Source organism: Cryptomeria japonica, unplaced genomic scaffold, assembly GCF_030272615.1.
Source record: "Cryptomeria japonica unplaced genomic scaffold, Sugi_1.0 HiC_scaffold_20, whole genome shotgun sequence".
In the NCBI taxonomy this organism is placed as follows: domain Eukaryota; kingdom Viridiplantae; phylum Streptophyta; class Pinopsida; order Cupressales; family Cupressaceae; genus Cryptomeria; species Cryptomeria japonica.
Genome location: NW_026728842.1, coordinates 522,501 through 536,647, shown reverse-complemented (window position 1 = coordinate 536,647; position 14,147 = coordinate 522,501). Strand labels below are relative to the sequence as shown.

At 59.1% G+C, this 14,147-nt stretch overlaps 1 non-coding gene across 1 annotated transcript; it reads right to left on the bottom strand.

Annotated features, from left to right (window-relative positions):
* Positions 1–1,076: 1,076 nt before the first annotated feature.
* Positions 1,077–1,195, bottom strand: LOC131860980 (5S ribosomal RNA). The gene has a single exon (XR_009360063.1). It is a non-coding gene; the product is annotated as a 5S ribosomal RNA (ribosomal RNA).
* Between the last annotated feature and the right edge of the window lie 12,952 nt (positions 1,196–14,147).

Here is a 14,147-nt window from a genome sequence, read left to right as displayed (position 1 = left end):
GTGCGCTCCGAGGTGCGCAACATCGGTGCGCACCAAGGAGGGCTCCGAAGTGTGCTCCAAGGTGCGCACGATGGCGTGCACCTCTGGTGCGCACGATTCGGAGCTCGGTTTGCCCGGGGTGCGCACACCTTGGCTGGGTTGCGCACCTTTTGTGCGCTCCATGGTGCGTACGAAGTCGGAGCTCGGTTTGCCCCGGGTGCGCACCTTGATGCGCACGCCTTGGCTGGGCTGCGCACCTTGGTGGGCGCCTCCAAGGTGCGCACGAAGTCGAAGCTCGGTTTGCCCCGGGTGCGCACCTTGGTGGGCGCCATGGTGCACTCCGAGGTGCCCAAGATTGGTGCGCACCAAGGAGCGCTCCGAAGTGCGCTCCAAGGTGCGCAGGTGCGCGCGAAGTCGAAAGTTGGGTTAATTGTCCGGTTTGCCTCGGGTGCGCACCTTGCGTGCACCTTCGCCAGGGTGGGCGCCTTGGTGCGCACACCTTGGCTGGGCTGCGCACCCGGGCGCGCACACCTTGGCACCCACGTTTCCTTCATTTTAAATTTTTTTTTTTTACAATCTCTCAAGTGGGAAATTCTATAATCTCAACTTTTTTTGCCTTTTCAGGAAACTTTTGAATGGAGCGCATCATTGGTGCGCTCCGAAGTGTGCTCCAAGGTGCGCACCTCTGGTGCGCTCCAAAGCTCTCTCCAGCTGCGTGCACCTGCCCCGGGCGCGCACCCGGCCCCGCCCAGCTTCGCTCACCTGTCCCGGGCGTCTGGTGCGGAACCTTAGAGTAAGAAACATCACCGTGCACCTTGGCCAACGTGCGCGACTCGACCGAGCGCGCACTGGCCGAGGTGCACACCGATTTCACCTGGGTGCGCGCGCAGCACCTCGGGCGCACCGGGGTGCGCGCACAACGCCCGGGTTGCACCGTGGCCTGTGTGCTCGGGGCGCCTCGGGTGCGCGCTCGGTGTCGCCCCGGCGCGCGCGGTAGTGCGGGCAACGCACCCCGGCCCGGCCCGGCCCCGACGAGAACGCAAACGGGCAAAAGGTTAATTCAAATAGCATTGCGACGCCCGGCGAAAAACTAAAAAAGGGTGCAACACCGGGACTTCCCGGGAGGTCACCCATCCCAGTACTACTCCGGCCCAAGCGCGCTTAACTGCGGAGTTCTGATGGGATCCGGTGCACTAACGCTGGTATGATCGCACCCGTTATGAGCTTGTCGCAGTGTGTACTTAGCAAACCGCGACCCACGTGCGAATCCACCCCGGCCACCCACCCCCGTCGAGGTGCACACCCTCCCTCGCGAAGTGCGCCCCGTTCGCCAAGTGTGAGCCCTGCCCGGGTGCACGCACCTTGCTAGGGCATCGGGTGTGCACCCGGCCCGGCCTACGTGCGTGCACCTGGACGGGGCGTCGTGTGCGTGCAGTGTCCCGTCTGCAACGCGGTGCCCACACACCACCTCGGGCGCAACGACCTGCGCTCACATGTGGGCCGAGTGCACCTTGGTGCATGTTCGGGGCGCCTCGGGTGCACGCTCGATCTTGCCCCGGTGCACCAAGGCGCTCGGTTTGCCCCGGGTGCGCACTTGGTGCAAGGTGGGCACCCAAAATAGGGATCAAGCACCAAAACACAAGTTTCGGGATGCAAAATGGGACCCAAGGACCACAAATGCGTTCCAAGACCCATGATGGGTCCACGAGAACAAAAATGTGTTCCGAGACTTAATAAACAAATATTGGGTTTTAGGAGAAGAAACATGCTCTGATGCCCAAAACGAGAATCGACCCCGAAAAGGCCACAGGCCAAAAGTGGGATGCGAGACAAAAAAAAATGGGACCCGAGGACCAAAATTGGGTTCCCAGGTCGAAGACAGGGCAACCGGACAAGAAACGACCTCTAAGGCTCGAAATGAGTCCCGACGACTAAAACTTGACAAGAAGCACCCATCAGGCACCCAACTCGACACCCATGGGATGCCGACCCACCCGGGCTTCCACCTAGCACACCTTGGCACCCACCCACCCTCACACCCAACCTCGCACCCAACTTAGCACCTTTGAACCCACATTGGCACTCACCCTGACCCTGGCACCTTGGAACCCACATTGGCACTCACCTTGACCCTGGCACCCACCTTTGCACTCACCTTGGGACCCACCCTGGCTCCCACCTCGGCACCCACCCAGACACCCACCTTGGTTCCTTGGCACCCACCTTGGATCCTTGGCACCCACCCCGACACCCACCTTGGCACGCAACTTGGCTACTTGCCACCCACCTTGGCTCCTTGAAGCCCACCCCGACAACCACCCCGTGACCTACCCTGGCTAGGGTTGGTGCACACCCACCCTGGTGCCCACCTTGGCACCCACCCTATGACCCACCTTGGCACGCACCTTAGTACCCACCCCGTTACCCACCCTAGGACCCACCCCGTGACCCACTTTGGCCAGGGTGGGTGCACCCACCCTGGTGCCCACCTTGGCACCCACCCATCCTAGCACCCAGCCTGTGACCGGGCTTGGAACCCAACCTTGCACCCGTCTTGGCCAGTGTGGGTGCGCACCCATCCTGGCACCCACGTTGTGACACACCCTTTAACCCACGCACCCTAGCACCCACGTTGGCACCCACCTTGGAACCCAACTTGGCACCCACCTCGGCACCCACCTTGACACTTGTGGACCCACCTTGCCACTCACCCTAGCATCGACCCATCCTAGCACCCACCCTGGCACCTTTGCACCCTAGCACTCACCCATCCTAGCACCTAACCTGTGACCCACCTTGACACTCACCCTCGCACCCACCTTGGAACCCAACCTAGCACCCACCCACCCTGACACCAACCCTAGCACCTACCCACCCTTGCACCCACCCTGTGACCCATCTTGGCACCCACCCATCCTACCACTCAACCTATCACCCACCTTCTCACCCACCTTGGCATCCACCTTAGCACCCACCCACACTGGCACCTTGGCACCCACCTCGGGCAAGGTGGGTGCACACCCACCCTGGCACCCAATTTAGAACCCACCGAGCATGTTACCCACCTTGGCACCCACATTGCAGCCCACCCTAGTACCCACCCTATGACCCACATTGGCATCCACACCCTAGCACCCAGGCACCTCGACACCCGCCTTGACACCCACCCTAGCACTGAACCTGTGACCCACCTTGGAACTCACCCTAGAACCCACCCACCCTGTGAACCACCTTGGCATCCACCTTAGCACCCACCCACCTTGGCACCCACTCTAGCACTCACCCATCCTAACACCCAACTTGTTACCCACCTTGGCACCCGCCCTCGCGTCCACCTTGAAACCCACCCTAGCACCCACCCACGCAGGAGCCCACCTTGGCACCCAACCTAACACCCACGCATCCTGGCACCCAACTTGTGACCCACCTTGGAACCCACCCTAGTACCCACCTTTGAACCCACTATATCACCAACCCACCTTGGCACCCACCCTATGACCCTCTTTGGAATCCACCCTAGCACGCACCCACCCTGGCACCCACCATGGAGCGCACCCTAGCACCCACCCACCTCGGCACGCACCTCAACACCCACCTTGGTGTGCGCACTGCGCCAACCTCTCAAAGACCCTATGTGGTGCGCTCCAAAGTGTACACCTTTGGTGCGCTCCAAGGTGCGCACCTTTGGTGCACACCAAAGTGTGCACCGAGGTGAGCACCAAAGTGCACTCCAGGGTGCACACCAAGGCGCGCACCTTTGGTGCGGTCAATGCAAACGAATTCGGAAGTTGGGGTCGATGTCGTAATCGCTGCTGCAGACTACACGTATGAGAATCGGACAAATAGCTTTATATAGGGGAGGTGTTGCGTTTGATGGGTCGACTCCCCTGGTTGTGTGCACTGCACCAACTTCAAAGACCCTGTCTTGTTTAAGAAGTCAAAAGTTGGGGTGGATGTCCTAATCATTGCTGCAGTCTACGCATGTATGAGAATCAGACAAATAGCTTATATAGGGGAGGTGTTGCATTCGGTGGGTTGACTCCCCTGGTTGTGCGCACTGCGCCAACCTCAAAGACCTTGTTTTCGTTTAGAAGCCGAAAGTTGGGGTCGATGTCCTAATTGCTCTTGCAGGCTACGCATGTATGAGAATCAGACAAATAGCTTATATAGGGGAGGTGTTGGGTTTGATGGGTCGACTCCCCTGGTTGTGCGCATTGCGCCAACCTCAAAGACCCTGCATTGCGGATGAAGTCGAAAGTCAGAGTTTGGTGTGCTACAAGGTGTGGTCGAAGGTGCTCACCTAGGTGTGCACCTTTGGAGCGCAGGAAAAGTGCCCTCCAAAAGTGCGCACCTTTGGAGTGCACAAAAGTGCCCTCCAAAAGTGCGCACCTTTGGAGCGCAGAAAAGTGCCCTCCAAAAAGTGCCCTCCAAAAGTGCGCACCTTTGGAGCGCAGAAAAGTGCCCTCCAAAAAGTGCCCTCCAAAAGTGCGCACCTTTGGAGCGCAGAAAAGTGCCCTCCAAAAAGTGCCCTCCAAAAGTGCGCACCTTTGGAGCGCAGAAAAGTGCCCTCCAAAAGTGCGCACCTTTGGAGCGCAGAAAAGTGCCCTCCAAAAAGTGCCCTCCAAAAGTGCGCACCTTTGGAGCGCAGAAAAGTGCCCTCCAAAAAGTGCCCTCCAAAAGTGCGCACCTTTGGAGCGCAGAAAAGTGCCCTCCAAAAAGTGCCCTCCAAAAGTGCGCACCTTTGGAGCGCAGAAAAGTGCCCTCCAAAAAGTGCCCTCCAAAAGTGCGCACCTTTGGAGCGCAGAAAAGTGCCCTCCAAAAAGTGCCCTCCAAAAGTGCGCACTTTTGGTGCGCACCAAGGCGCTGGTTCGGTCGTTGCAGGCGAGTTCGGAAGTTGGGGTCGATGTCCTGAGCGGAGGTGCAAACTACACAGGTGTCGGAATCGGACAAATAGCTTATATAGGGGAGGTGTATGCTTCGATGGGTCGACTCCCCAGGTTGAGCGCACCGCGCCAACCTCAAAGACCCTACGGTATGGATGAAGTCGGAAGTTGGGTCCGATGACCGATTCGATTAGTAGGTATGCTCATGAGGTCGGAATTTGGGTCCGATGACCTGCCATGTGTAGGAAGGCGAATGTTGGCACTGTGCGTTGCAAGGTGCACACCAAGGCGCTGGTGCGGTCTTTTTAGTCGAGTTCGGAAGTTGGGGTCGATGTCCTGATCGGAGGTGCAAGCTACACAGGTGTGGGAATCGGACAAATAGCTTATATAGGGGAGGTGTATGCTTCGTTGGGTCGACTCCCCGGGTTGAGCGCACCGCGCCAACCTCAAAGACCCTACGGTATGGATGAAGTCGGAAGTTGGGTCCGATGACCGATTCGATATGTAGGCATACTCGCGAGGTCGGAATTTGGGTCCGATGACCTGCCATGTTGAGGAAGGCGAATGTTGGCACTGTGCGTTGCAAGGTGCGCACCAAGGCGCTGGTTCGGTCGTTGCAGGCGAGTTCGGAAGTTGGGGTCGATGTCCTGATCGGAGGTGCAAACTACACAGGTGTGGGAATCGGACAAATAGCTTATATAGGGGAGGTGTATGCTTCGTTGGGTCGACTCCCCGGGTTGAGCGCACCGCGCCAACCTCAAAGACCCTACGGTATGGATGAAGTCGGAAGTTGGGTCCGATGACCGATTCGATATGTAGGCATACTCGCGAGGTCGGAATTTGGGTCCGATGACCTGCCATGTGCAGGAAGGCGAATGTTGGGACTGTGCGTCGCAAGGTGCGCACCAAGGCGCTGGTGCCGTCGTTGCAGTCGAGTTCGGAAGTTGGGGTCGATGTCCTGGTCAGAGGTGCAAACTACACAGGTGTGGGAATCGGACAAATAGCTTATATAGGGGAGGTGTATGCTTCGATGGGTCGACTCCCCGGGTTGAGCGCACCGCGCCAACCTCAGAGACCCTACAGTATGGATGAAGTCGGAAGTTGGGTCCGATGACCGATTCGATACGTATGCATATTCGCGAGGTCTGAATTTGTGTCCGATGACCTGCCATGCGCAGGAAGGCGGAATTTGGGTCCGATGACCGAGTTGATGGCGTGCCATGCGCAGAAAGGCGGAATTTGGGTCCGATGACCGAGTTGATGTTGATGGCCCGCCATGCATAGGAAGGCGGAATTTGGGTCCGATGACCGATTTGAAGGCGTGCCATACGCAGAAAGGCGGAGTTTGGGTCCGATGACCGAGTTGATATTGATGGCCCGCCATGCGCAGGAAGGCAGAATTTGGGTCCGATGACCTGACATACGCATGGAGTCCGACTCGGGGGCCGATGTTCGATTCGATGACTTGCATTGTGGGTAAAGTCGGAAGTTGTGGTCTTTGACCCGATTCGATGACCAGACTTCGGCTGCTTGAGAATCGGACAAATAACTTATATAGGGGAGGTAGTGTTCTCGAGCATCCTCCCCCCGTGCCCGTTTATGTCGATTGATGCTGGTGCTCTACTGGTTGGAGAGCTCGGATGCAAAAATCTTGCACCAGGATTTATCGATTGTGATGGACACGGCAAGTCTCCTGATTGCTATGCAGGAGCTCATCGTGAATCTCTATGCGGCCTTGGTATGGACTCGACCTGCGGAATGGTTCGGCAATGGTAGTCGCTCCAACACGTCCTTGCAGTGGCCACAGAGGTGATTCAACTAGAGCTCCAGTCTAGCTTTTGGGTTGCTTGGCGGACTGGTATAGCCGCGATCGAGTTCCGGCCATGAACGTTTTAGATAGCTCTTGGGCTTTCTGGGACGGAAGTCGGAAGTTTGGGCTGTTGTCCGATTTGATGACCATTCTTCGGATGTGTGAGAATCGGACAAATAACTTATATAGGGGACTGTGTTGTCTCACGCAGCCCCCTCCGTGCCCCTCTATCTCGACCGATGTTGGTGCTTGAAAGGGTTGGGATCGCTCGGATTTATAAACGTGCACCACCATTTGTCGAGTGTGAGGGACGCGGCAGGTCTCCTAAATGCTATGCGGGCGCTCTCTGAGAATCTCTATCCGGCCTCGACACAAACTAGTCTTGCTGAATGGTTTGGCACTGGTAGTCGATCTAACACGTCGTTGTTGTGGCCGCCTAGGCGATTCGATTCGAGCCCCCGTCTAGCTTTTGGGTTGCTTGGCGGATTTTGCCCTATCCGCAAGTGAGCTCGGTCCCTAAACGTTCGAGAAACCTGATTGCTATGTGCCGACTCTCTTTCTTGCGAGCCTCCATCTAGCTTTTGGGTCTCTACGGAACGGAAGTCGGAATCTGGGACCGTTGTTTGATTCGACGAGGCAGACTATGGTTGTGCGAGAATCGGACAAATAACTTATATAGGGGAGGTGTTGACTGGAGCATTCTCCCCCGTGCCCCTCTAACTCGACCAATGCTGGCGCTCGAACGGTGGTAGCGCTCGGATTTTCATTGAGCGCCAGCATTGGTCGATTTAGAGGGGCATGCGAGATTCCCGAATGCTATGCGAGGGCTCTAACGGAAATGTCTATTGGTTTCGGTATGGATGCAATTGCGAGTGGTTCGGCAAAGGTAGTCGTTCCGATGCGTCCATGTCGTGGCCAAATCGATAATTCGATTTGAGCCCTCGTATAGCATTTGGGTCTCTCGATGTGATTCGGCATTCCAGTCCCTTTGGGCACTGCTTGAGCCGCATCCCAGGGGGTTCCCTTCCCAATAATCTGCCTCGCAACCCGATTGCTATGCGGTGAGGCTCCTCGGCCGCCTCGGAACTATCTGTGTATCAGACGCATCGCGGGATAAGGGGTTGGCAACGGTAGTCGCCCCAAGCGCGTCCGATGCTTGGACCATTCCGAGGCGGCCCTGAAGCCTCTTCCGTCTAGCCGTTGGGTCCTTCTCGCCGCATCCCTCGCCTCGCACCCCGATTGCTATGCGGTGAGGCTCCTCGGCCGCCTTGGAACTATCTGTGTATCGGACGCGTCGCGGGATAAGGGGTTGTCACTGGTAGTCGCCCCAAGCGCGTCCGATGCTTGGACCATTCCGAGGCGGCCCTGAAGCCTCTTCCGTCTAGCCGTTGGGTCCTTCTCGCCGCATCCCTCGCCTCGCACCCCGATTGCTATGCGGTGAGGCTCCTCGGCCGCCTTGGAACTATCTGTGTATCGGACGCGTCGCGGGATAAGGGGTTGTCACTGGTAGTCGCCCCAAGCGCGTCCGATGCTTGGACCATTCCGAGGCGGCCCTGAAGCCTCTTCCGTCTAGCCGTTGGGTCCTTCTCGCCGCATCCCTCGCCTCGCACCCCGATTGCTATGCGGTGAGGCTCCTCGGCCGCCTTGGAACTATCTGTGTATCAGACGCGTCGCGGGATAAGGGGTTGTCACTGGTAGTCGCCCCAAGCGCGTCCGATGCTTGGACCATTCCGAGGCGGCCCTGAAGCCTCTTCCGTCTAGCCGTTGGGTCCTTCTCGCCGCATCCCTCGCCTCGCACCCCGATTGCTATGCGGTGAGGCTCCTCGGCCGCCTTGGAACTATCTGTGTATCGGACGCGTCGCGGGATAAGGGGTTGTCACTGGTAGTCGCCCCAAGCGCGTCCGATGCTTGGACCATTCCGAGGCGGCCCTGAAGCCTCTTCCGTCTAGCCGTTGGGTCCTTCTCGCCGCATCCCTCGCCTCGCACCCCGATTGCTATGCGGTGAGGCTCCTCGGCCGCCTTGGAACTATCTGTGTATCGGACGCGTCGCGGGATAAGGGGTTGTCACTGGTAGTCGCCCCAAGCGCGTCCGATGCTTGGACCATTCCGAGGCGGACCTGAAGCCTCTTCCCTCTAGCCGTTGGGGCTTTCTCGCCGCATCCCTCGCCTCGCACCCCGATTGCTATGCTGTGAGGCTCCTCGGCCGCCTCGGAACTATCTGTGTATCGGACGCATCGCGGGATAAGGGGTTGGCAGTGGTAGTCGCCCCAAGCGCGTCCGATGCTTGGACCATTCCGAGGCGGCCCTGAAGCCTCTTTCGTCAGCCGTTGGGGCCATCTCGCCGCATCCCCCACCTCGCACCACGATTGCTATGCTGTGAGGCTCCTCGGCCGCCTCGGAACTATCTGTGTATCGGACGCATCGCGGGATAAGGGGTTGGCAGTGGTAGTCGCCCCAAGCGCGTCCGATGCTTGGACTATTCCGAGGCGGCCCTGCAGCCTCTTCCGTGTAGCCTTTGGGGCCATCTCGCCGCATCCCTCGCCTCGCACCCCGATTGCTATGCGGTGAGGCTCATCGGCCGCCTGGGAACTATCTTCGTATCGGACGCATCGCGGGATAAGGGGTTGTCACTGGTAGTCGCCCCAAGCGCGTCCGATGCTTGGACTATTCCGAGGCGGCCCTGCAGCCTCTTCCGTCTAGCCGTTGGGGCCATCTCGCCGCATCCCCCACCTCCTCGGCTGCCTCGGAACTATCTGTGTATCGGACGCATCGCGGGATAAGGGGTTGGCAGTGGTAGTCGCCCCAAGCGCGTCCGATGCTTGGACTATTCCGAGGCGGCCCTGCAGCCTCTTCCGTCTAGCCTTTGGGGCCATCTCGCCGCATCCCTCACCTCGCACCCCGATTGCTATGCAGTGAGGCTCCTCGGCCGCCTGGGAACTATCTTCGTATCGGACGCATCGCGGGATAAGGGGTTGTCACTGGTAGTCGCCCCAAGGACGTCCGATGCTTGGACTATTCCGAGGCGGCCCTGCAGCCTCTTCCGTCTAGCCGTTGGGGCCATCTCGCCGCATCCCCCACCTCCTCGGCTGCCTCGGAACTATCTTCGTATCGGACGCATCGCGGGATAAGGGGTTGGCAGTGGTAGTCACCCCAAGCGCGTCCGATGCTTGGACTATTCCGAGGCGGCCCTGCAGCCTCTTCCGTCTAGCCTTTGGGGCCATCTCGCCGCATCCCTCGCCTCGCACCCCGATTGCTATGCGGTGAGGCTCCTCGGCCACCTGGGAACTATCTTCGTATCGGACGCATCGCGGGATAAGGGGTTGTCACTGGTAGTCGCCCCAAGCGCGTCCGATGCTTGGACTATTCCGAGGCGGCCCTGCAGCCTCTTTCGTCTAACCGTTGGGGCCATCTCGCCGCATCCCCCACCTCGCACCCCGATTGCTATGCGGTGAGGCTCCTCGGCCGCCTTGGAACTATCTTCGTATCGGACGCATCGCGGGATAAGGGGTTGTCACTGGTAGTCGCCCCAAGCTGCGTCCGATGCTTGGACTATTCCGAGGCGGCCCTGTGGCCTCTTCCGTCTAGCCGTTGGGGCCATCTCGCCGCATCCCCCACCTCGCACCCCGATTGCTATGCGGTGAGGCTCCTCGGCCGCCTTGGAACTATCTTCGTATCGGACGCATCGCGAGATAAGGGGTTGTCACTGGTAGTCGCCCCAAGCACGTCCGATGCTTGGACTATTCCGAGGCGGCCCTGCAGCCTCTTCCGTCTAGCCGTTGGGGCCATCTCGCCGCATCCCCCACCTCGCACCCCGATTGCTATGCGGTGAGGCTCCTCGGCCGCCTTGGAACTATCTTCGTATCGGACGCATCGCGGGATAAGGGGTTGTCACTGGTAGTCGCCCCAAGCGCGTTCGATGCTTGGACTATTCCGAGGCGGCCCTGCAGCCTCTTCCGTCTAGCCGTTGGGGCCATCTCGCCGCATCCCCCACCTCGCACCCCGATTGCTATGCGGTGAGGCTCCTCGGCCGCCTTGGAACTATCTTCGTATCGGACGCATCGCGGGATAAGGGGTTGTCACTGGTAGTCGCCCCAAGCGCGTCCGATGCTTGGACTATTCCGAGGCGGCCCTGTGGCCTCCTCCGTCTAGCCGTTGGGGCCATCTCGCCGCATCCCCCCCCTTGCACCCGGATTGCTATGCGGTGAGGCTCCGATGCTTGGACTATTTCGAGGCGGCCCTGTGGCCTCTTCCGTCTAGCCGTTGGGGCCATCTCGCCGCATCCCCCCCCTTGCACCCGGATTGCTATGCGGTGAGGCTCCTGGGCCACCTTGGAACTATCTTCGTATCGGACGCATCGCGGGATAAGGGGTTGTCACTGGTAGTCGCCCCAAGCGCGTCCGATGCTTGGACTATTCCGAGGCGGCCCTACAGCCTCTTTCGTCTAGCCGTTTGGGCCATCTCGCCGCATCCCCCACCTCGCACCCCGATTGCTATGCGGTGAGGCTCCTCGACCGCCTTGGAACTATCTTCGTATCGGACGCATCGCAGGATAAGGGGTTGTCACTGGTAGTCGCCCCAAGCGCGTCCGATGCTTGGACTATTCCGAGGCGGCCCTGCAGCCTCTTCCGTCTAGCCGTTGGGGCCATCTCGCCGCATCCCCCACCTCGCACCCCGATTGCTATGCGGTGATGCTCCTCGGCCGCTTTGGAACCATCTTCGAATCGGACGCATCGCGGGATAAGGGGTTGTCACTGGTAGTCGCCCCAAGCGCGTCCGATGCTTGGACCATTCCGAGGCGGCCCTGAAGCCTCTTCCGTCTAGCCGTTGGGGCCATCCGTCGCCTCGCACCCCCGATTGCTATGCGGTGAGGCTCCTCGGCCGCCTTGGAACCGTCTTCGTATCGGACGCATCGCGGGATAAGGGGTTGTCACTGGTAGTCGCCCCAAGCGCGTCCGATGCTCGGACCATTCCGAGGCGGCCCTGAAGCCTCTTCCGTCTAGCCATTGGGGCCATCTCGCCGCATCCGTCGCCTCGCACCCCCGATTGCTATGCGGTGAGGCTCCTCGGCCGCCTTGCAACCTTCTGTGTATCGGACGCATCGCGGGATAAGGGGTTGGCACTGGTAGTCGCCCCAAGCGCGTCCGATGCTTGGACCATACCGAGGTGGCCCTGAAGCCTCTTCCGTGTAGCCGTTGGGGCCTTCCCGCCCCATCCCTCGCCTCGCACCCCGATTGATATGCGGTGAGGCTCCTCGGCCGCGTTGGAACTATCTGTGTATCGGACGCATCGCGGGATAAGGGGTTGGCACTGGTAGTCGTCCCAATCGCGTCCGATGCTTGGACCATTCCGAGGCGGCCCTGCAGCCTCTTCCTAGTCGTCGGGGCCTTCCCGGCGCATCCTTCGCCTCGCATCCCGATTCCTATGCGGTGAGTCTTCTCGGCCGCCGCGGAACTATACCTGTTATCGCTACTGCATCCTTCGGCTGGTAACCTCCTCTGCCGCCTTGGAACGTTCTCTTTGTCGGACGCGTCGCGGGATAAGGGGTTGGCACTGGTAGTCGCCCCAAGCGCGCCTGATGCATAGACCGCTCCGAGTCGACCTTGCTTTCAGCCTCTCACATGCATAGACCTCTCTGAGTCGACCCTGCAGCCTCTCACGTTTAGCCTATGGAATCTCGCCTCACAACATGATTGCTATCCTTGATGCATCCCTTGCCTCGAGCCCTGATTGCTTTCTTGGCTGCATCCCTCCTCTCCTCACAGCCCAGTTGTCATCACTGCTTCATCCGTCGCTTCATGCATCTGGCTGCTGGGCCCTTCCCACCGCACACCTCGATTGCTATCTCTGCTGCATCACACACCCCGATTGCTATCTCTGCTACATCCCTCGGCTCTCACTTCTGCATCCTTCGCCTCACACCTCGATTGCTATCAATGCTGCATCTGTAAGCTCACACCCCGATTGCTATGCGGGGAGGCTCCTTGGCCGCCTTGGAAATTTCTCTGTGTCGGACGCACCGCGGGATAAGGGGTTGGCACTGGTAGTCGCCCCAAGTGCGCCCGACTCTTAGACCGCTTCGAGGTGACCTCGTAGCCTCTTTCGTCCAGGCTTCCTGCCTTCAACGCCCTTTTTACACCTCGATTGCTATGCGCGGGCTCCTTGGCGTCTATCACCTCTCTGCGAAGAGTGGCACGATGATTGTTGGGGTAAATCGTAGCAGTCCGATCTCTGGCCTTGGGCCATTGTGAGGGCTGATCGATTTCCTGTGCGCATCTCGTGTTCGCCCAGTAACAGACTCGACGACTTGTAATCGGTCTTGTTCCCGATTGTTCCTGGAGGTAGTCTTCGGAACTCTTGGATTTGACCTGTCACTCGAACTGTCCTCTTCCGAGGATGCTTGTGTGTGTGCGCTTGTGCCATTTCCTTGGCGGTATTAACGAGATATTAAAGAGCGGAGTGAGCGCCTCGCCCAGCTATGTTTGGGGCTCTCACTCCCTTACCCGGTGTGCGACCGCTTTGCACGTAGGTTGCGGAGCATCGCGACTCTTTCGATGTTTGGCGGTTGTCTTCCGGTGATGCGTTGGTCCCGAAGTGCACGTTACTAGCATTTCTGCCATTGTTCTCGATCTTTGGCACGTTCCTTCGTTGCAATTGGATATATATCTCCGTTTATACGCGCAGGCTTCTCCCGCCTATTCAGCGCTGTCCCACTCTCAGCACTCTCGTGGTCTCCTTGGCTTCTCTCTCCCGTGAGCGAGCTCTCTTCTCGAGTCTTTTCCATGTCCCATGGAGGTTGCCTTGCGAAATTCGGGCACACAAACGTGACCGGATAAGAGCGGAATTGCCTATGAGGAGAAGCTCACCTTAGGGAGCAGCAATGCCGAGTGTTTCGACAGAGGGTAGAGGGGGCGTTGTTTGGGCGGTTGCACAAAAGAGTGCTACGGTTGCACTGAAGGTTGCTTCCTCGTCTCCGACGAACTCTTCGAGGCAAAAAAGCTTGTTTACGGGGTCGAGGTGGGACTGTTCGTGCGAGTTGCGCCACCAAAAGTGCGTAGGGGGCATATACCTGGGAAATGGATGTCTCTGAGTGGCCTTACTCGGTCGCGTGCACGGTGCATTCTCTAACAGCAGGACTGTCGCGAGCATGTGCGGTTCGGATGTTTTCGGGTAAAGGGTTCCGTACGGGATGTTCTTCCCAGGCTCCTGTGAACCGAGACTCTGCATCGTCATGCTCCGGCTCCCGTGGGTGCTTCATGCCTCGTCGAGCTGTTTGTCGTGGGCGATTAAGGCCGAGGCCTTCCTTCGAGAGGGGAATTGTTCAGGCTGGTCGAGGCGGGATTGTTCGTGCGGGGTGCACCACCAAAAGTGCGTAGGGGGCATATGCCTGGGAAATGGATGTCTCTGAGTGGCCTTACTCGGTCGCGTGCACGGTGCACTCTCTCACGGCATGACTGTCGCGAGCATCGACGGTGCGG